The 23750-nt window shown below is 44.3% G+C and overlaps 1 long non-coding RNA gene across 2 annotated transcripts in view; it reads left to right on the top strand.

Annotated features, from left to right (window-relative positions):
* The window catches only part of LOC133776002 (uncharacterized), a 42431-nt gene extending 27756 nt beyond the window's left edge, over positions 1-14675 (top strand). Inside the window, exon 9 of one of the 2 annotated variants that reach the window (XR_009868325.1) lies at positions 13955-14675. This is a non-coding gene — a long non-coding RNA (uncharacterized LOC133776002). Of the gene's footprint in view, positions 1-1211; positions 2340-13954 lie in introns of those variants that run through there. The other variant, XR_009868324.1, reaches the window with a different exon arrangement.
* The last annotated feature ends 9075 nt before the right edge of the window (positions 14676-23750 follow it).

Here is a 23750-nt window from a genome sequence, read left to right as displayed (position 1 = left end):
ATTTCAAAAATAGTATTCACAGAGTTAGAACTTGCTTCAGGGCCGGCACTGTGGCACAGTGGGTTAAAGCCCCAGCCTGTAGCACTGGCATCCTATATGGGCGCTGGTTCAAGTCCTGGCTGCTCCACCTCTGATCCAGCTCTCTGCTATGGCCTGGGGAAGCAGTAGAAGTTGGCCCAACTCCTTTGGCCCCTGCACCCACGTGGGAGACCTGGAAGAAGCTCCCGGCTTCTAGCTTCAGACCAGCTCAGCTCTGACCGTTGCGGTCATTTGGGGAGTGAATCAGCCAAATGGAAGACTTCTCTCTTTCTGGCTCTACCTATCTCTATAATTCTTTCAAATAAATAAAATAATTCTTTAAAAAAAAAGAATGGTAGGAAATCTTAAAAAAAAAAAAAAAAAAAAAAACTTGCTTCAGAGACAAAACACACGGGAACACCTCTCTGCCCCTACTACTTAGGCCTGAGTGAAATTGAGGTTCAGGCTGCACACATCTACTTTGCATGCTATTTTTGTGAATGTCCTGGATGTTTATTCTCTAATTTTTTTTAGTAAACTGTGGTTCATAGCTGTTGTTTTACAGTAAAATCACACAGGAAGGTAGTTTTAAAGGCCCAGCATCCCAGCCCAGGTCATTTAAAGTACACTTTTGGGCACAGGGCTCAAGTAGGGATATCTGCAGAATTTTCAAGTTGAATGTTATCATGTAGTCATGAGTGAAAATAAGTATGCTACGGGGCTGGTGCCGTGGATCACTTGGTTAACCCTCCGGCTGCGGTGCTGGCATCCATATGGGCGTGAGGTTCTAGTCCCAGATGCTCCTCTTCCAGTCCAGCTCTCTGCTGTGGCCAAGGAGGGCAGTGGAGGATGGTCCTAATGCTTGGGCCCTGCACCCTCATGGGAGACCAGGAGGAAGCACCTGGCTCCTGGCTTCGGATCAGTGCAGCGCGGATCGGTGCAGCGCTTCGGCCGTGGTGGCCATTTGGGGGGGTGAACCAACGGAAAGAAGACCTCTCTCTCTCTCTCTCACTAACTCTGTCAAATAAAAAATAAAATTTAAAAAAGGCCTTCTAAAAAAAAAAGAATTACAACACTATTGAGCTGTTAATTATGAAGTTAAACATGGTGAATTTATTTTTAGATAATCTTAAATTGGTATTTATATTTCCTTTGTAAAATAGTTTATTTATTTTTGTCTCCTTGAATGTCAGAGTGACCGAAAGGAATTTTCCAACTACATGTTCAGTGTACAAAGCCTGCAACTGCTGTGCTGAGTCAGGCCATAGCTGGGAGCTTGGAATTCCATCTGGGTTTCACATGGGTGATAAGGGAACAAGAACTTCAGCCAACATCTGTCACCTGTAAAGTACATCAGCAGAAATCTGGATCAGAAGCGGAGAAGCTGAGACTGGAGCCATCACACCAGTGTGGGAGACAGGTGTCCCACGTGGTGGTTTAACCTGCTGTACCACTTTTTCTATTTCTTTATAGTGAAAAATATATCTCACCCTGTTTTGTCCTGCATTAAATTCCCTTCTAGTGATAAGTTATGAATGGATGTCCTGGTAAAGAAACTGGTTTTGTTGGGACTGGCACTGTGGCATAGCAGGTTAAGCCATCGCCTGCAGCGCCATATCCCAAATGGGCTCTGGTTTGATCCCCAACTGTTCTGCTTCCAATTCTGCTTCCTGCTAATGTGCCTGGGAAAGCAGCAGAGGATGACCCAAGTGCTTGGGCTCCTGCACCCACATTCAAGACCTGGAAGAGGCTCCTGGTTCCTGGCTTTGGTCTAGCTCAGCTCTGGCCATTGCTGTCATTTGCAGAGTAAACCCGTGATGGAAGACCTCTCTGTCTCTTCCTCTCTATCTGTAACTCTGACTTTTAATAAAATAAATAATTTTTTAAAAAAGAAATTGATACTGTTGAGAAAGTTAGAAATAAAATTGCTTACCCTACAGTTTTCATTAAAAAGATGTAAATTATATCATGTGAAATTATTATTTAGATTCACTTATTTGAGAGGCAGAATTACAGAGAGAGGGAGACAGAGATCTATCCACTGGTTCACTCCCTAAATGGCCACAATGGCCAGAGCTGGGCTGAGCTAAAGCCAGGAGCCTGGAGCTTATTCCAAGTCTCCCATGTGGGTGCAGGGGCCCAAGTACCTGAGCCATCCTCCACTGCTTTCCCAGGCGATTAGCAGGGAATTGGGTCAGTAGTGGAGCAGCCATATGGGATGCCAATACCACACGTGGAGGTTTAACCTACTACGCCACAGCGCCGGCCCCATGTGAAATTATTTTGACTTGCAATTTTATTTGTGATTTAAATAAATGAAATAAGGCCTGCAAATGTATCAAAGGTGCTTTTTAAAAAGATTTATTTATTTAACAGGCAGAGTTACAAAGATAGAAAGATCTTCTATCCATTGGTTTACTATAACTGGCCACAACAGCTGGGCCTGGCCAGGCAGAAATTAGCAGCCTGGAGCTCCATCTGATGTCCCATGTGGGTGGCAGGGGACAAAGTAGGTGGGCATCTGTTGCTTTCCCAAGCACATTACCAGGGAGGTGGATTGAATGTGGAGCACCTGAGGCTTGAAATAGTGCTCATATTGGATGTTGGCTTTACAGGTGAGAGCTTAACCCAATGTGCCACAACACCGGTCCCTCAAAGATGCTTTTTAATGTGAGTCAAAATATTTTAATTTCTTAAAGTCTGATGACTTAATTTTCAGTTTTCTGACAAGTCACTGTTCATGAATGTTGTGAGTCTCAGCTGGGGTTGGTGTTGTACCACCTTGAAGGAATTGCAAATCTGAAGGGCCTTTTCAGTTATGGCTATAACTGGGGTGCACTCCTGGCACTAGAAGCTCATTATCAAATAGTGCTCAGGAGAGTCCTGCCTTCAATGAGTTTCTTATTGTTGCTGTCACCAATTATTACAAACTGAGTACCTCAAAACAACATATTTATTTCCTTATGGTTATATAGGAGCCCAATAGAGTTACCATGTGTTTAAAATCAGGATGTGAGCATGGCCACATTTCATCCTAGAGATTCTACAGGGGAATCTATTCCCTTCCTTGGCCAGCTTCAAAGAGATAGTGAACCTTTTCTTCCTGCCAAGGACCCTTTGTGTGTGTGTGTGTGTGTGTGTGTTTTGACAGGCAGAGTTAGACAGTGAGAGTGAGAGAGAGAGACAGAGAGAAAGGTCTTCCTTCCATTGGTTCACCCCCCAAATGGCCGCCACGGCCAACACGCTGCGCCAATCTGAAGCCAGGAGCCAGGTGCTTCCTCCTGGTCTCCCATGAGGGTGCAGGGCCCAAGCACTTGGGCCATCCTCCACTGCCTTCCCAGGCCACAGCAGAGAGCTGGACTGGAAGAGGAGCAACCGGGACAGAATCCGGTGCCCCAACCAGGACTAGAACCCTGGGTGCCGGTGCCGCAGGCGGAGGATTAGCCAAGTGAGCTGTGGCGCTGCCCCCTTTGGTTATTTATAGCATCATTTTTGGACCATACAAAGTTATCAGCTTAAACATTAGCTTGCTACAGATGTATTGAACTTGAAGTCCTGCTCTGTATTTGGGGAGTGAGCCAGCAGATGCAAGATCTGTCTCTTTCCCTCTCTCTCCTTTCAGATAAACAAATTATTTTTTTAAAAAAAGATTTGTTTATTTGAAAGGCAGAGTTACAGACAGACAGACAGACAGACAGATCTTTGATCTGCTGGCTTACTCCCCAAATGGCCCCATTGGCCAGAGCTGGACCAATCCAAAGCCAGGAGTCTAGAGCTTCTCCTGGTTGTCCCACGTCGGTGCAGGGGCCCAAGCACTTGGACCATCTTCTGCTACTTTCCCATGTTCAATAGCAGGGAGCTGAATCAGAGGGGGAGCAGCTGGGCTTTGACCAGCTGCCCATGTGGGGTGCCAGTGCTGCAGGCGGGGGCTATGCCACAGCACTGGCCCCAGTTCAGTTTTTAACTCAATGTCATTTTTTATCATACTCAGGATTACCTCACTTCATCCATCTATTTTTCAGTTTCTCCCTCAAAGAAAATAAAGTGGCAACATTAAATAGTGAATCAGCTTGACATTGGAGATGCTAGGACACATATCTAGAGATCTAAACGTTGTGTGTGATTTCTTCCATTTTAAATCCCTGAAGAGCTCTTATATAGCCAGACTACATCCATGATGTCCACCTGAGGACATATGCTATTATTTTTTCACTCCTGTCTTCTAAATGTATGTACAGGACAGACTAGAAATAAGAACAGAAAATGGAGGGGGTAGTAAAGTGTGAGCAAGCTGTCCTTCATTACTTATTTCCAGGGTGATGAAACTATATCCAGACCAGGATAGTTGCTTTGTAAAAAACATTGTTCAAATTTCAAGTGAATCTCAGCTGTTACCTTAGATGTTGAACCTTTCATTTTAAATGGAAGTACTTTTCTACATTGTCCTTTTTTTTTTTTTTTTTTTTTTTTTTTTTTTTTTTTTTTTGACAGGCAGAGTGGACAGTGAGAGAGAGACAGAATGAAAGGTCTTCCTTTGCCGTTGGTTCACCCTCCAATGGCCGCCGCGGTAGGCGCGCTGCGGCTGGTGCACTGCGCTGATCCGATGGCAGGAGCCAGGTGCTTCTCCTGGTCTCCCATGGGGTGCAGGGCCCAAGCACTTGGGCCATCCTCCACTGCACTCCCTGGCCACAGCAGAGAGCTGGCCTGGAAGAGGGGCAACCGGGATAGAATCCGGTGCCCTGACCGGGACTAGAACCCGGTGTGCCGGCGCCGCAAGGCGGAGGATTAGCCTGTTGAGCCGTGGCGCAGGCTTAAATGGAAATACTTTTGAGCTGGTAATGTGGCACAGTAGGTTTTACTCATGCTTACATTGCTAGCATCCCATAATAGAGTGCTGGTTCACGTATCAAGTATTCTTTTTTTCTTTTTTTAAGATTTATTTATTTATTTGCAAGTCAGAGTTACACAGAAAGAGAAGAGGCAGAGAGAGAGAGAGAGAGAGAGAGAGAGGTCTTCCATCCGATGGTTCACTCCTCAATTGGCCACAACTGCTGGAGCTGCGCCGATCAGAAACCAGGAGCCAGGAGCTTCCTCCAGGTCTCCCACGTGGGTGCAGGGGCCAAAGGACTTGGGCCATCTTCCACTGCTTTCCCAGGCCACAACAGAGAGCTGGATTGGAAGTGGAGCAGCCAGGACTCGAACTGGCACACATATGGGATGCCGGCACTTCAGGCCAGGGCGTTAACTAGCTGCGCCACAGCACCAGCCCCCTCAAGTATCAACTATTCTTGTTTCTGATCCAGCTTTGAAAGATGGCCCAAGTGTGTGGGAGAGCTGGATGGAGTTCCTGGCTCCTGGCTTTGGCCCAGCCCAGACCATGCTGTTGTTGCCATTTCTTGTCCATTTTAAATTTCTTCACTGCTGCTGATTAGAAGCCTCTATGTTTCCCAAAGGCGCATGAGCAGGGATGACAGAAATCATACTTAGACACTGTATATATTATTTTTGTTTTTCCTATTTCCTATTCTTAAGCTCCACTTAATACAGTTTTTCTGCTTTTTGAGATAGGGTGCTTTTTGTGAATCCCTTGGCTTCTACAGTAGAATACAGGACACTATTGCCTAATGTGCTCTTCAGTGTCCAGTATACCATCCAAAAACAATATATTCTTGGCATTGTGTAATGGTAAACTCAAGATGTTCCTGTAGCTTTGGTCAATCACCTCTTGGAACACATAGGTAATGCACCCATTGAATTCAGGCAGGACTACCCTGGGAGGAGTCTATCAGCATGGCTGGCCTTTGTAATCCTCATGTTGGAATAGTCAATGATAATCTGTTAATCTCTAGTGGACTGGAAATGTGATGGAGGATTGTTATCTTCTTAAATTGCCCATAGTCAGCTTCTCTACTATAAGATATAAGTGACAAACATGAAGGCCATGCATTTGCCCTGTAGTCTTGACTGCTTTGAGAAGGAGGATACCACTCTTTTTAGAGGTCCCAACATTTGCTTTAATACCTGTGCAGCCATTTCTTTCTTGTTTCTCACACGTGTAAAAATCAGTTTATTGAATTCCTGCTAATTACTGCTAATACAAGTGCTCCAAAAACAGGCTTTTAAGAATATCGAGGGACCAGCATTGTTGCATAGCAGTTTAAGTCACTGCTTGCAATGATGGCATCCACATGGGTGCCCATTCGAGTCCCAGCTAATCCAGCTCCTTGCCAAAGCACCTGGGAAAGCAGCAGCAGATCACCCAAGTTCTTGTGCCCCTATATCCACATGAGAAACCTGGACGAAGCTCCTGGCTTCGGATCAGCCCAGCTCCAGCCACTGCAGCCATCTGGGGATTGAACCAGCAGATGGAAGAATCTCTCTCTCTCTCTCTCTCTCTCTCTCTCTCTCTCTCTCTCTCTCTCTTTTTCTCCCTCTCTCTCTCCCTCTGTAACTCTGCCTTTCAAATAAATAAAATGAATCTTAAAAAATATAGAATATTGAGGAACCATCATTGTGTTACAGTCCTGCAGCACGGGCCTCCACCTGGGCACCAATTCTAGTCCCAAATGCTCCACTTCTGATCCAGCTCTCTGCTAATGTGCCCAGGATGGCAACAGAGGAAAGTCCAAGTGCTTGGGGCCCTGCACCTATGTGGAAAACCTGGATGAAGCTCCTGGCTCCTGGCTTTGGCCGGGCTGAGCCCCAGCCATTGCAGCCATTTGGGTAATAAATCAGCAGATGGAAGACCTCTCTCTATCTCTTCTTCTCTCTCCTTGTAACACTGCCTTTCAGATAAAATAAATCTAAAAAAAATAGAGTACTGAATGCTTGATCACTCAGCCAATTCAATTGAAAAGCATCCATTTTTCGGCACTGTAGTGTACCATACTCAGGTTTAACAAGACCAGATTAGGGATCTAAATTTAGCAAAAGACAGCCATCCTCAAGAATCCTCAGTTTCCAGTGAATTTTGTTAAAGGTTTATTTATTTATTTGAAAGGCAGAGTTACAGAGAGGCACAGGCTCCCCAGATGGCCACAATGCCTGGTGCCGTACCAATCCGAAGCCAGGAGCCAGGTGCCTCCTCCGGGTCTCTGTCACAGGTTCAGGAGCCCATGGGCTTGGGCCATCTTCTACTGCTTTCCCAGGCCACAGCAGAGAGTTAGATTTGAAGTGGAGCAGCTGGGACTTGAACTGGCGCCCATATGGGATGCCGACACTGCAGACCGGGGCTTTAACCCTCTGCACTATAGCAGAGGCCCTTCTAGTGAATTTTTGAAATAGCAACTTAGCATTTTTTTTTCCTAGTGAAAAAGGCTGTATTGTCCACAGAAAAATAAATCCTCGGACTGGCATTGTGGAACAGTGTGTTAAGCCACTGCCTGTGACACTGAGATCCTATATGAGTGCTTTTGAGTCCCAGCTACTCCATTCCTGACCCAGCTCCCTGCTAATACACCAGGGAAAGCAGCAGAAGGTGACTGAAGTACTTGTGCCCCTGCACCCATGTGTGTGACCCAGATGAAGCTCCTGGCTCTTCTCTTCAGCCTGGCCCAGCCCTGGCATTTTACCCATTTGAAAAGTGAACCAGTACATGAATCTCTTTGTCTTTCTCTTTATATATATAACTCTGTTTTTTAAATAAATAAATAAGTCTTTGAAATGTTTTAAAATAAACAATACATTATAGTTTCTCTAGATATTTGTGCCATTTCTTTAGACAATTTATATTCTTACTGGCTCTGAAGTTGCACATGACTATCGTGTTCTCATCAGGGATTTCCTTAGTAGGTGCAGCGATCAGGATATTATCTGCATACTGCAGTATAGTTCTGTACACTTTCATTCCTTTAAATACCAACCCTGGGTTTCCTTGAAGATAGGAGGAGAATTTTCAAACCAGCAATCCAGCAGTATTATTACTTCTGGTGAGAGAATGGTTCCTCCCATTCAAAAGCAAATATCTTGGGATTCAGAAAGAAAAAGGAAGTAGAAAAGTTATCTTAAATCCAGCACTGTATAAAACTTGCTGTCCATGGGTGGGCTAGCCAGTAGGGTGTAAGGATTAGATATTATAGGGTGTATGTAGGATGTATGCCTGGACTGTATTACTGAAAGTACCAAGATCATGAACACATCTACAGTCTTTCATTCTTGAATGACTTTTAAAAACGGGTTTTATTTATTTTTCTTTGAAAGGCAAAAAAAAAGACAGTTAGTTCTTCCATTTGCCGGCTCACTCCCCAAATGCCCACAACAGCTGGGTCTAGGAACTGGAAATTCAATCTTCATCGCCCATGTGAGTGGCAGGTACCTACTTGAAACATGGTGCCTCCCAGCGTGCACAGGAGTAGGAATCTGGAATCAGAGGCAGAACTGGAACACGAACCAAGGCACTCCCATATGGAATGCTGGCTTCCAAACTGCATCTTTTTTTTTTTTTTAAAGATTTTATATATTTATTTGAGAGGTAGAGTTACAGACAGAGAGAGGGAGAGACAGAGACAAAGGTCTTTCATCCACTTATTCACTCCCCAGTTGGCCGCAATGGCCAGAGCTGAGCTGATTCAAAGCCATGAGCTTCTTCCAGGTCTCCCACACCGGTGCAGGGCGTAAGCACTTGAGCCATCTTCCACTGCTTTCCTACGCCATAGCAGAGAGCTGGATCAGAAGAGAGCATCCAGGACACAAATCGGCACCCATATGGGATTCTGGAGACTCAGACAAAGGCTTAGGCCACTGTGCCACAGCGCCCGCCCACCCCAAACAGCATCTTAGTCACTATGCCAAAGGCCCATCTGTTGTCTTGGCTTTTTAACAGGTAGAATGGGAGTATTGCATGGGAATATTGATTACAGCAAGGATTTCTTTTATAGATTCTGCTGTCAAGGGACACTGGTTTACCCAGGACCAGTGATTCACCTGTTTAATTCTACTCTTACTGGACTGGCAGTGGTCACTGATCCCACTGAGTCTTGTGCCCACTTGTACAGATTAATTCAGCTTACAACCTTTCTAGGAATTTGTTCTTGTTCAGGCACTGGTGTATTTGTAGTAAGTTTGAGCAGAAACCCTCAACTTTGAGGGACTTGGATCTAAATGTTCACTTATTCCCAGTTTATGAGGCTCCTAATTTAGATAGTGTCTCTTCCCAAAGGGGAACAGGGCATTCTGATATAAGCATAAGGGAATGCATTAACATTTTTTACCCCTATTTCATAGACTGAAGGCTCTAGAAATCTTAGTCTTTTTCCTGATATTCTTTTATTATTATATCTTTTAAGAAAATGATTTATTTATTATTTGAAAGTCAGCATTACACACACACACACACAGAGATTTTCTATCTGCTGGTTCATTCCCTAAGTAGCCACAATGTCCAGGGCTGGGCCAGGCTGAAGCCAGGAGCCGGTAGCTTCATCCAGGTCTCCCACATGGGTGTCAGGGGCCCAAGCATTTAGGCCATCTTCTACTGATTTCTCAGGCACATTAGTGGGGAATTGTATCAGAAGTAGAGTAGCCAGGACACAAACCAGTGTATATATGGAATGTTGGCAATGTAGGTAGCAGCTTATGCTGCTGTATCACAACATCAACTTCTATATTACATCTTTTATCAGAAAGATCTTCATTTTGGATATTTAACACAGATGATGTATCTCTAGTCTTAATCATAAGTGTAACTTTGCCTCCAACTAAGGTTACTTGGGGTCCTCAGGGGAAATCAAGATCTGGTAATCTGGAGTCTGGAGCCAATTGGGAAGCCCCATGGCCCTGACATATTTCTTTTCAGACAAAGGAAGTTGGCTTGGCCCAGTCCTGTCTGATTCCTCACCTCTCTGGGGACAGTTCAAGCATTTCTGCTTCCAGCGGCCTTCCTGTTTGCAGTAAGCACACCGATTATCCTCCAGCTGTGTTGGTGGCTTTCTTTCTGGTTCCTTGGTGGAGGCCATTGTCATTCTTCCATAACATCACTTTCAGCAGACTGAAGGGCCGCAGCTAATAGGGCAGCTTGTCTCTGCATCTTTTTTGCCTTCTTTTTCTTACTAGTCACATCTCAGTTGTTAAATACTAAAGGGCATCTCGAATGAGTAGGTTTAGCATCAGGGTGTAACATCAATGATTGAGGCTTTCTCCAGTTGTGTTGGGTACTCTTGGATGTGCAGTAGGTATTTAGAAACACTGCCCTGGGGCCAGAGTTGTGCACAATGGATTAAGCTGCTGCTTCCCGTATTGGAATGCTGGTTCAAGTCCTGGCTCCTCTGCTTCTGATCCAGCTCCCTGCTAATGTGCCTAGGAAAACAGTAGAAAATGGACTAAATACTTATGTCCCTGCCACCCACGTGGGAGACCTGGGTCAAGTTCCAGCCTCCTAGGTTGGGCCTGATGTGACCCAGGCTAATGTCATTTGGAGAATTAGAATTAGAATGACAGTGTATTAGAGATTTCTGTCTGTCTGTCTCTCTCTCTCTGCCTCTTGCATTAATAAATAAATCTTTTTTTAAATAAATCTTTTCAAAAACAGTGCACTGCTCTGGGCATCAGACTCCTGCTTTGCATATTGTCTGAGGCAGTCCTGCAACCATTGCAAAAACATGATGAGATTTTCCCATGGTCCTGCTGCACCTCTCAAGAGTTCAATTGTTGGGAGGGTGACTGACCAGCCACATTGCCTTCAGTGAGAGGCTTCTAATGTTTCGGGATTTCTCTTGTTCCTCAGGGTCAATTGAATCCCATTTAAGACAGGTCTCTGGCACAACCTTTTTTTTTTTTTTTTTTTTTAAGATTTATTTATATATTTGAAAGTCGGAGTTACAGAGAGAAAGAGAGATCTTCCATCTGCTGGTTCAGATGACTGCAACGGCCAGCACTGGGTCTCCTAAATGGGTGGCAGGGACCCTTGGGCCTGACACAACCTCTTTATTGGATCTCCTAAACCCTTATTCTGGCTGGTATTTATCTGTTCTCTGGCTTTCCGCAGAACAGCCAACTTCTCAGAAGGGAGAGGAGTCAACAGACTTTGATGTCTGCTAAGTTAGATGGTATATAGAGAAAATCCATTCTGTTGATTAATAAATTCCTCCGGCTCAGTTCTCCACCCTCTGGTGTGTGTCTTTCAATTACATGAATCATTTATGGAAAAGGGCACATGGGCATTAGCAGGTTACCTCTACCACTAGCACCTGCCTCAGAGGTGGCATCCCAAGCTAGTAGTTGGTTCCTAGTCTAGTGGCACTGTCCGGCAGGGAAGGGTAAAGGGTTTGGGGATGGCTGAACTTATAGCCAAGAGACTACCTGATGAAGAGAGCAGATTTGACCCCAAGTCCACTGGGGTTAGAAATTTTGGGTCCCTGACCTCCTGCACTATCAAGGGCATGTTGTGGGCATTGGACCAGCTGTGAAGGAGCTGAAGCTGAAGTCTGAGCATGGACTACCCTCATGTAAGCTTCTCTTAATCCCATGCTTTGCAGCCTGGAGGGCAATTCTTTCCATCTAAAGTGTTTGTACTATGGGGAACATTTTCAAAATCTGAGGTTCAACCTTCAGTTCATAAATTTTACATTTTCTCTGCAATCCCTCATGCTGATAGAATGCCATAAAGCTCTGCACATGGGGGATTTCTTCCCACCCTTAGTCTTTTCACAGCATAAGTCCAATTATAATGTGCTGTTAAATTGTAGAGTGCCATTTCTGCCCGTCTTTTTCTACCTTCTAATGAACACTGCAGTCAGGCCATGTTACAGAGAAAGATCATCTGCTTCCCTGTCAATGGGATTATCCAAAGGTCTTCAAATTCTGGAGGATGCAGTCCAACATACTCTCTTCATCCTGAGACTCAGCCACCTCTATTCTAGAATTCTTACTCAGAGATTATTTTTAATTTCCCGTGAAAAAGATTTATTTATTTATTTATTTAATAGACAGAGAGAGGGAGATGTGGTCCACTTGCTGTTTTATTGCCCAGGAGGTGACAACTGCAAGGACTGGGCCAGGCAGAACCCATGGGCCTGGCACTTCTGGGTCTTCCACATTATTCACAGAGACCCAAGTACATTGCTTCCTGGACATGCTCCCTGAGACCTGAATTGGAAGTGGAATAACCAGGGCTTGCATGACACTGCAATTTGGGATGTATACATCTCCGGCAGTACCTTATCTGTTGCACCATGATGCCTGTCCCCTGAGGGCAACTTTTAAACGTTATACACATATGACAAGATTTTGCCAAAATCAAATTATGAATCTTGCTGTCCCGATGCCAGATTTTTTCTGAATATGGATACTGACCTGATCCTTTACACAGAACTGGTCACTCCAGTCCCTGAAATATAAAAATAAGAAGTCTATTTGGTGCTTGCATTTCTCTCAAGTAGCCAGGCACTTCCAGAAGTTAAAGTCAGCAATCAGTTCTGGGACAGAGCAACTCAGAAGGACAGCCTCCCTGTGACTTTGACTTAAAAAAAAAAGAGGAGGAAGGTAGTTGTAATTCTTTATGCGTTTCTGGAAAGGCAACCCTCTGTGCCGTTCTTTTCTGACTACACCATTCATGAGTGTGACAAACAACATCCTCAAAATGAGATAGCGAATTGGGCAAGTGGAGACACAGAATATGGTAGGGGGCAAACACTAGAGCCAGCGTATGAGGAAGTGAAAGTGGCAGATTGCCATGTTCCATCAGAGTACCAAGAAAGAAACACGGAAAGTATGAGACCTTGCCTGAGAGGCCAGCCTGAAAAAATAAAAAAAGACAAGGAAAAAGTGTCAAGCATCCACAACAACTTTCCAAACCAGAGATGACGGTAAGTATCTTGATGACTTTGTTTTAAGATTTTTTTTTTAATTTATTTATTTGAAGGGCAGAGAGAGAAAAAGAGAGAAAGACCTTCCATTTGCTGGTTCACTTTCCAAATGGCCGCAATGACTAGGGCCCAGTTACTGGGCCAAGCTGAAGCCAGGAGCCAGGAACTGTTCTGGTTCCCCATGTGGGTGCAGGGGCCCAAGGATTTGAGCCATCTTTGGCTGCTTCCCCAGGCACATTAGGGAGCTAGATTGGAAGAGGAGTACTCAGGACTTGAACTGGTACCCATGAGGAATGTCAGTGTCACAAGCAACAGCTTTACCCTCTATGCTACAACACCAGCCCCCAATGTATCTTGGTGACTTTGGAGCTATTCAAACCCTTGCTTTGTCACTGGTTAAATGTGTTAAAGGGACTCTAACCTGCTCTATGAGGGTGTCCCTTTACCTAGTTTGTGGGATCTTCAGAGTTCAGAAGCCAGGGGCTACACAGATATTGCTAGACTACTCAAAGATATAACTCTTATACCGATACAATGGGAGTCTGCTGAGACTTCCTCCAAGCAAAAATGCTCAGTGCAGCCCATGGGCATCCTGAGGGGCACTGATGCTGGAGCTCAAGCACTGTGGAGAGAACCAACACAATGGGGCCTGATCCCCAAGTTCCAATAGCATGAACAAGCTAGCCTAGGTGCTCTGCCTTGTCCTCTGCTCTGTTCATTAAAAACTGGGGAGTTAGAAGGCCAACAGCGCTGAGGGGTGAGGTCCCATCTGGGCCACTCAAAATTTGGTCCTATTTCCTAGTGAGTTCTTAGCAATGCACTGGGAGTTGTCATGCAAAGTAACTTGTGCAAATAAGACCATGGTAAGTAATTTCTGAAGTCATGATTCCATGAGCCAGGAAAATTGGTAGCATTAATTCTTGGGGGCAGGGAATGAATATATTAGTGGGGAAGTTTTTGGCATCACATAGGTGTGTACAAGAACATGCAGATACAGCTCAGCAGCATGTCCCAACATATATGGTACGTTAGAGCAGTGAGGCGTAGTTTTTCTGGAATGGAGACCTTAGTATTAACATGAAGCAAAAGGTGACCTTTAGATACTTTTTGACTGTCTGCAGTCTTTTCTTTTGCAGTAGGATCTGATCCATTCCCAGGCGCTGTGGATTTCGTATCTTCCTGCAATGTGGCTGAAAAGTTGAAGACAGCTTTGGAGAGCATCAGGTGCTTTTAGGAGCCACAGTCAAATCTTGATCCACGTGGGGCATCAGCCAGTGAAAGCACCCTGGTGCCATCTGCCCTTCCGTGTATCTACAACTTTTTCAGGGGGTTCTAAGAACTCAGAATTGGCTGGGGTTTTCTTCAGGGTAGAGTCTTAGCTCCAGCCAAATTGGCACTTTAAGACAAAATCCCCAATTCTATTGGTTGTTCAAAAGATATGTTCTTATGCTGATGTAAATAAACCTCAGGGAAGCCATCATCTCACTAAGAATGTTGTACCTCTGGCTGGGCAGAGGTACAGGAGGCCAGGCTGTAGCATTTCCTTGCAGATGGGAGCCAGCTAGAACTCCAAGTGAATGGTCTCCCTGGATATTTTCCCCTGCTGGCTGCCAGGAAAGATCAAGAGAGCCTCACCGGTCCATCTCTTTAATGAATGAATGAATGAATGTGTGTGTGTGTGTGTTTGCTATCTTGTGAGTCCCTTTGGGCAATGTTTCTGTTGTATATTTATGGTGTGTGTATGGATTTAATATAGTAAAACATTTATGTCTCATATATGTAACTAGATGCTTGTACTCCTAAGGATTAAAATTCATGGGATTTCACCATAGGGGATATAGGAAGGCCATAAATATATATGTGTATGTTTATACCTGAATAAACACATAAATTCCTTTGAAATAAATTACATGGATATAAAGAAATGTATTTTCTAAACATAAGAATAGAAAGAAAATAGACAGTCAAATCTACAGAATGGATAATCAGTATACAAAGAAAATGAAACCTAGTACAAAGAAACAAACAAAATGTGAAACAACCATGTTTGCTTATTTCAGAGAGAGGCCAGTGAGCCTTCTTTTCCTCTATTGGTAAAATATTTGCCAGAAAACATTCCAGGAGAATTTGCTGTTCATTCCAGCTGACCTCTGGCTGACATAAACACTTGGAGCCTGGCCCTTCAACCAGACCTAGCTAAGATTAAAACATTCCCAGTATGATGCTGGCTTCCTTTACACATAGCTGCAGGAGGATAAGAAGCCATATTTTGAACAGGTAATAGGATTTGCAGTGTAGCCTCACAATGCTGAGGATGGAGCTCAGGTTCTACCTTGAGGAGAACTTGCTGTGAGTTCTCAGGTTGCCCTGGAGGCACTGGGAATACACAGCAATGAAGAGGGCTTCAAGTAAGCGCACAAGCTTACCAGGGTTTCAGATATCTATGGAACTTTGGAAGTATCCCAGAGCCAGGGTAAGAGTCGCTAACTCTTGGCTGGCGCCGTGGCTTAACAGGCTAATCCTCTGCCTTGCGGCGCCGGCACACCGGGTTCTACTCCCGGTTGGGGCGCCGGATTCTATCCCGGTTGCCCCTCTTCCAGGCCAGCTCTCTGCTATGGCCCGGGAAGGCAGTGGAGGATGGCCCAAGTCCTTGGGCCCTGCACCCGCATGGGAGACCAGGAGAAGCACCTGGCTCCTGGCTTTGGATCAGCACGATGCACCAGCCGCAGCGGCCACTGGAGGGTGAACCAACGGCAAAAAGGAAGACCTTTCTCTCTGTCTCTCTCTCACTATCCACTCTGCCTGTCAAAAAAAAAAAGAGTCGCTAACTCTGGAGACTTAACGTTGTTTGTCCAGTAATTTCTTTCCATGTCCACATGGATGCAGACATGGTCTCCCACAGGCCCCCCTGCTCTTGGATGGGAGGTTGCCTGCTCATTATCTAGACTGGACAAAGCTGGGAATCAGCTTTGTGTGCTGATGATGTGCACACAGCTTTGATGTGCCTTGAGGACTCCTTTTCCATGTACTCTACAGACCCAAGGATAGATCAGATGTCTGTTTAGTGAGACTTTGGAGGGAGCAACATCAGTGGGTTTAAATCAGAATGTTAGAGCTCCCCATTCAAAAGTAGATGGATGAAGAGTATAGGTAATGAGGGCTTCCATTTTCAGGCCAAGAGGTTCAGGCCCAAGTATTTAAAGGTGTGGTACTGGGATGTTGATGTGTGTCCTAAAGGCAAAGAGGACTCAGGCCGGTCAGAGACCCTTGGGCTCTCAGCCCTAGGAAGCTTCCAGGTAACACTCAGGGCTTCAGTGTTGGTAAAGGATCTTAATGGGTTTCTCCCTCAAAAATTTCCTCTTAGGTAAATAAACTCACACACAAGCAACTGTAAATTAATAAGTAACAACAACACAAATATGTATGTGTTCATATATTAGTATGCATAAATGAAGGTAACATATATGTAAACATTACAATGAAAATATATGGAGGATCTATGAAATGCATACAGTTTATTCAAAAACATGTTTCTCCATCTGTGGGTGATTTGTTATACCATGTAGGATACCACAGTGCAGATTATTTTATATAGGTACATTTACATGTGTAGAGCTATACGTTACAACTAAATTATATGGATAAACACAGCTTTTAAATCTCCCAAACAGGAGTATATAAATGAATGTATATATAAGTGTGCAACATATGTGTAAAAGCATTACCCAAGGAAACGCTACATCTGACACAAACACTCTGGTTCATTTAAACAAGGTTGGGGGCCAGTATTACGGCATAGAATTAAGCTCCCACCTGCAGCATTGGCATCCGTATGGGCACCAGTTCAAATCCCAGCTGTTTCACTTGCAATCCAACTCCTAATGGCCTGGGAAAGTAATGGAAGATGGCCCAAGTCCTTGGGCCCCTGCACCCATATGAGAGACCTGGAAGAAGCTTCTGACTCCTGGCTTCAGCCTGACCCAGCCTCAGCAATTGCAGGCATCTGGGGAGTGAACAAGTGCATAGAAGACCTCTCTTTCCCTCACTCTCTCACTCTCTCTCTAATGTTTCTTTTCAAATAAATAAGTCTTAAAAAAGTAAACAGGGGCCATTAAGGTTCTAATGGAAAACTTGTCTGAAAACTGAATTGAAAAACATCCAGAGAGTCTTTTAGTGCCTATTCCAGCTGCTGTAAACTAACAAGAAGGTCTGGACTAGGCACAAAGTAAGCTCTCCAGAATAAGAAAAATCTCAAGAGCATAGTTTTAGTTTTTAGTGTTTATTTGCTTAGTTTCATTTATTTGAAAGGCAGAAAGAGAGGGCTAGATCCTCCATCTGCTAGTTCACTCTACAGATGATTGCAACAGCCATAGCTGGGCCAGGTTCAAGCCAGAAGCCAGGGACACCTAGTGGGTCTTCCACGTGTGTAGTAAGTACCAAGCACTTGAGCCTTTATCTGGTGCCCTACCAGGCGTATTAGCAGGAAGCTGGCTCTCAAACTGGCACTCCAATATGGCATGGTGGCATCCCAAGCATTGTCTACTTTTGTTAAGATGACAGAGGATAATGAAGCAGTGTCCAGTGTTCTGCAGGTTGAGCAGTGTAAATATAGAACACAGGGAGCAGCCGATCCAGCTTCCTTCATCTCTACACCACCCTGGTAATACTAAACAAGGTGCATTTCAGAAGACAGACCTGGACCCCAGAGACTGGTTTAGAAATGCTGAGGCCTCCCATTCTTATCCGTCCCTGTGGTTCCAAATATGTTATCTTTATCCCCCTTATACCTTAATCTAGCTGCTAAATGGGTTATAGAGAGCTGTCAATGTCACCTCACTAATCATTCAACTATTGTCACATAACCCCAATTTTCTATTACTTCCTAAATGCCCATCAACAACTATACTATTTTCCATAAACTGCATGCTTTTTTTTTTAATGATTTATTTTAGCAGCAGAGTTACAGAGAGAGAAGGAGAGACAGAATGAGATCTTCCATCTGCTAGTTCACTCCCCAAATGGCCACAACAGCTGGAGCTGGAGCAGTCCAAAGTCAGGAGCCAGGAGCCTTTCTGGGTCTCCCGTGTGGGTGCAGAGCCCAAGGACTGGGGCCTTCTTCCGCTGTCCTCCCAGGTGCATCAGCAGAGAGCAGGATCAGAAGTGGAATGGCCAGAACCTGAACCAGCACCCACATGGGATGCCGGTGCTGTAGATGGCAGTTTTTTACCTGCTGTGCCACAGCACCAGCCCACTTGCATGTATTATAAAAAATTGGATAACGCGGGGCAAACATTTGACCTAGTAGTTAAGATTCCTTAATCCTTCACCAGAATGCCTGGGGTTGATACCTGCCTACAGCCCCTGACTTCAGCTTCCTGCTAATGCATATTCTAGCAGGCAGACATTATAGCTCAGGTAACTGGGATCTTGCCACCCATGTGAGTTCCTGGCTCCCAGTTTCAGTATTGGCTCAGTCCTGGTGATTACAGACATCTGGGGAGCGAACTAGTGAATTATGGGAGCTCCTGCTCTCTGCCTCTCAAATAAGTAAAATGAATTAAAATCGTAACAAACACTAATTAGTAAGAGGAAATTTGGTTTGTTGAGTACAAGGGAGATAAGGTAAATTTGTTTTTCTAAGAATTAAACAAAATGTTCCATTATATCCCTTATAAAATGTTTACAATTTTAAAATCAATGGACATAAATATGTGATTTCCTTTTCCTTAGTTTAACCCTCTCATTTCTCTGTATTCAGTTCTGCCCAGCCCTCTCCCCACACCTCTAACACTGGGTTGATTTAACTCACTGAAGAGCATCCACCTCCCCACTGCATAATGAACTTCTGCTCCCACTCAGCTCTGTCTGTGCTGTTCACCATACACTACACCCACTGAAGTCACTGCCATGGTCACTGAGGGGATTATTTCCTTACCAGTGCCATGAGATAGAGGGAAAGAATCATAGTCTCTCATGTTCCTTCTCTTTAAGAACAGCCTTAATGGAGAATGAAATGTTAGTATAAATGTGGGGAAGTATATCAATTTTTAAAGATTTATTTTATTTATTTGAAATAACTACAGAGAGAGATAGAGACAGAAAGAGAGAGGGCTTCCATCCACTGTTTCACTCCACAAGTGGCTGCAATGGCCACAGCAGGATCGATCTGAAACCAGGAGCCAGGAGCTTCTTTCGGGTTTCCATCATAGGTGAAGAGGCCCAAGAACTTGGGCCATCCTCAGCTGCTTTCCCAGGAGCATTAGCAAGGAGCTGGATTGGAAGTAGAGCAGCTGGGACTTCAACTGGTGCCCATATGGGATGCCAAACACTGCAGGCCAGGATTTTAACCTGCCAGACCCAGGATATCATTAAAAAAAAAAAAAAAAACACTTTATGATTTATTTGAAAAGCAGAGTTTTAGAGAGAGGGAAAGTCAGAGAGGTCTTCCATCCTGTGATTCATTCTCCCAATGGCCACAACTGCCTGGATTGGGTAAGGCCTTTTAAAGCCAGGAGCTTAAGCCGGCGCCGCGGCTCAATAGGCTAATCCTCCACCTTGTGGCGCCGGCACACGGGGTTCTAGTCCCGGTCAGGGTGCCGGATTCTGTCCCGGTTGCCCCTCTTCCAGGCCAGCTCTCTGCTGTGGCCAGGGAGTAAATTGGAGGATGGCCCAAGTCCTTGGGCCCTGCACCCCATGGGAGATCAGGAGAAGCACCTGGCTCCTGGCTTCGGATCAGCGCGGTGCGCAGGCTGCAGCGGCCATTGGGGGGTGAACCAACGGAAAAAGGAAGACCTTTCTTTCTGTCTCTCTCTCTCACTGTCCACTCTGCCTGTCAAAAAAAAAAAAAAAGCCAGGAGCTTGGAATTTATTATCCACTGCATACTCAGGCTGTGGGAGCCAGATTAGAAGTGGAATAGCCAGTACTCAAACCAGAGCATCATATGGGATGCTAGCATCACAGGCAGTGGCTTAACCCACTGATCAACCACACTGGCCAGTGTATCATTTCTTGATTATTCCCTGGCCTGCTCTACATCTACCAGAGCCTTAGTGACATAGAACTAGAACTAGTATTTCTGGGTGCACTTAGAAGTTCTAGTTCAGGAAATTTCCCATTTACTTTCTTTCTATTTTTTTATTCTTTACAGACTTTGTTTACTTGAAAGTCAGAGTTACAGAGAAGCAGAGGCAGAGAGAGGTCTTCCATCTGCTGATTCACTCCCCAAATGGCCACAATGGCCAGAGCTACACTGGTCCAAAGTCAGGAGCCAGGAGCCTCCTCCAGGTATCCCACGTGGGTGCAGGGTCCCAAGGACTTGGGCCATCTTGTGCTGCTTTCCCAGGCCATAGCAGAGAGCTGGATCAGAAGTGGGGCAGCTGGGACTTGAACTGGCACCCACATGGGATGCCAGCACTGCAGTCGGCGGCTCTACCTGCTACACCACAGTGCCGGCCCCTCCCATTTACTTTCAGTGGGGTTCCATTTGTTAAAGCAAGTCCCTACTCCACTGCTGCTGCATTGCTAAGACACTTCTCTGTCTTCCTGGATCCTCACCAAAGGAGAATTTGATAAATAAGTAGAGGAAAACTGGGAAAGCAACAGGAGAAATGGAATCAGAGTCTCCCAATATTCCTACATAGACCAGTGATGAATCTGCAAATATTCACCTGGGAGTGACCTGTGGCCAGCCATACCTATGTGTACTTGTAGAGTAACTTAAGAGCACAAAGGGAGTCATTTCTTCTAGGGTCAGGTAGAAAAGAATGTAGATACTGCATCTCACAAGGAAAACCATGCCTTTATTATCATGGTAAAAGCACATGATATTAACTTTATATCCATAACATCTACATGTACAGTTCAGGAGTTATAAACACACAGATAAACACTGCAGTGCAACAGATCTCTAGAGCCTCTTCATCCCCTCCTGCCATCAATAACCACCTTTCTACTTTCTGGGTGTCAATTTCTTTTATATATATATATACATATATATATATATATATATATATATATATATATATATATATAACAGAGAGAGGGAGAGACAGCTTACATCCACTAGTTCACTCCCCAGATGGCTGCAATGGCCAGGACTGGGCCAGGCCAAAGCCAGGAGCCAGGAGATTCATCTGGATCTGCCATATGGGTGGCAGAAGCCCAAGAATGTGGACCATTCTCCACTACTTTTCCCAGGCCATTAGCAGGGAGCTGGATCAGAAGTGGAGAAGCTGGTGACAACCAGTGCCCACATGGCATGCTAGTGTCACAGATAGCAATTTTACCTGCTATACCAAAATGCTATTCCCTACTTTCTAGGATTTTGACTGCTTTAAATACTTTATATTGGTGGAATCTTATAGAATTTTTGTTTGACTGGCTTATTTGCATATCATGATGTCTTCAAAGTTCATATCACAGGAATTCCCTATTTTCTGTGGCTATATAACATCCCACTATGTGTACAGACTTCATTTTCTATACAAATTCATCTTTAGAGACATTCCTTCCGAACCTCAGCTATAGTGAACTCGGCCGTTTGAAAAATACTCAATGAGAATATTCACACACAAGAAAGGCCATCAGACAGCAGTGGATTAAGTAGCAGGAACTGTCAAAACCTCACCTCCCAGAAAAGAGAGCATTCATTGGGGCTGGTGCTGTGGAGTAGTGGATAAAGCCTCCACATGCAGTAATGGCATCCTATATGGACACCGGTTCAGCTCCTGGCTGCTCTACTTCTGATCTAGCTCTCTGCTATGGTCTGGGAAAGCAGTGGAAGATGGCCCAAGCCCTTGGGCCCCTGCATCCACATGGATGACCTAGAAGAAGCTCCTGGTTCCTGGCTTCATATCATCCCAGCTCTGGCCATTGCAGCCACTTGGGGAGTGAACCAGCGGTTGGAAAACATCTCTCTCTCTCTCTGCCTCTGCCTCTCTGTAATTCTATCTTTCATATAAATAAGTAAATCTTAACAAAAAAGAAAAGAGACTATCCATACAAAAAATCAATAAGACAGCAGATTTGGACACATTAGGTCATTCAGAGAACATTCCACATAACAGCAGCACAATACTCTTAATTGCTAATTCTCCAGGTGGGATCACCTCTTCAGAAATTAGATGTTCACAAATTTAAGAAAATTAGACTCATACAGAGTATCTTTCCTAAATGCAATGAAATAAAAATAGAAATCAATACCTTGAGAAAAGAATCTCATATGTAGATGTTAATCTACCCATTGTCAAATTTTTGCTTAAGGAAGAATGCAAAAGGAAAACTCGAGCATAACCCAGTACAACTGTTTTGATTTTTGAGCTGGAAACTATATCCTTCAGGTCCAGTGATGGATACAAGGAGAAACCAGGTGTAGTAGAAGGTCACTAAAAGAGAATCTGTGAACGCTGAGAACAATAGGGTTCTTTAAACAGGGCAGAAAGAACTCTTATTATTCTTCACAGTACAGAAAGGAATTCTGGCTGCTAATGCTCAGGTACAAATGCAAAACAGACTGTAGGATCGTCAGTGTTTCACATGTAATGTGCTTCCCAGGTGGTTGAACTTTATTTTGAAAACTGAGCAATTAAGCATGAGCTCCATAAAAGTATTTGCTGAACAACTTGTTTTATTCATTCAACAAAAGTTCATTGCCCATCAAGCTCTGTTCTTAGTGTAAGGGATAGGTCACCAGGAGACACAAGGTCATGATCCAGAGGCTGCATCTTAATGGGTCTCACACCAGAAATGAGTGAGATCTGCTGGTTCATTCCTCAATGGCCACAACAGAAAGGGCTGGGCCAGGCCAAAGCCAGGAGCCAGGAGCTTCAACTGGGTCTCCTACATGGGTGCAGGGGCCCAAGTACTTGAGCCAATCCTCTACTGCTTTCTTGGACACATTAGCAGAGAGCTAGATCAGAAGTGGAGTAGCTGGGACTTGAATCAGCACCCATATGGGATGCTGTCACGCAGGTGGTGGCTTCACTCATTATGCCACAGTGCCAGCTCCAGACATGAGTAACTGAATGAAAATTCACAGTGAGGCAGTTGTAAGTGCTATAAAAATACGAATCTGGACAGAGAATAAACTGGATATAGACAGGCTACTTTGGGTACTATTCAAACAAATCAATCCATGTTAACAAGCTCACCCACCAACACAAAGATGACTGAAGATGTCCCGCATCACAGTGGTGTGCACACATTACCCTGGGATGTGAGTAGTAAGGCCCATTCTTCTTAGGTGAAGTCTACAGCCATATACATAAAGGTCATTGATTTCTGAAACATCAGACATTCTGCTTTGAACAGAACCTTCCCTACCAATACACAGAAGATTTCAGTAGACCTGCCAGCACTGGAGATGGTAGAGTTTGTGTTGAAATCTGCCCCTGTGTCTGAGATTCCAGACAACTGTTTGTCTCTTGCCTTAGACGCTGCCTTTCATACATGTTGACACTCTTGCACATACTCTGAACACAAAGTAGTTCCAATTACATAGGAAATCTCATGAGTGATGGTTTGATTTTACCTGGTCCTAATCTATTAAAATATTTCTGATTTCCTGAGAGGTGGTTTTAAAATTTTTACTTGGGATTTATTTCATAACTAAAATCTCCCATGAATTTCCAAAAACTCATCAATAGGCAAACAAAATCAATAGGCAAACAATAACCATTACCTGCTTTTTAGCAAATGTGACAATTAATAAATATTAATTTGCCTCAACTTCACTTTTCTCATTTGTAAAATAATTTTTTAATTTTGTAGAATATTATAGGATTCAATAAATACAAGTGATAGATGTAGTCTTCATCAAATGTCATCACCTTGAAGCACTGTTCATCGCTATCCAGGCCTGAACAGCTTCATCCACATTTGGGATCATAAGTGAGGCTTCTCATCTCCAAAGAACTTGGATGTGGTAACAGCAC

The sequence above is a fragment of the Lepus europaeus genome, chromosome 17 (genome assembly GCF_033115175.1).
Source record: "Lepus europaeus isolate LE1 chromosome 17, mLepTim1.pri, whole genome shotgun sequence".
Classification (NCBI taxonomy): Eukaryota; Metazoa; Chordata; class Mammalia; order Lagomorpha; family Leporidae; genus Lepus; species Lepus europaeus.
This window is presented reverse-complemented; position numbering and strand designations above follow the sequence as displayed.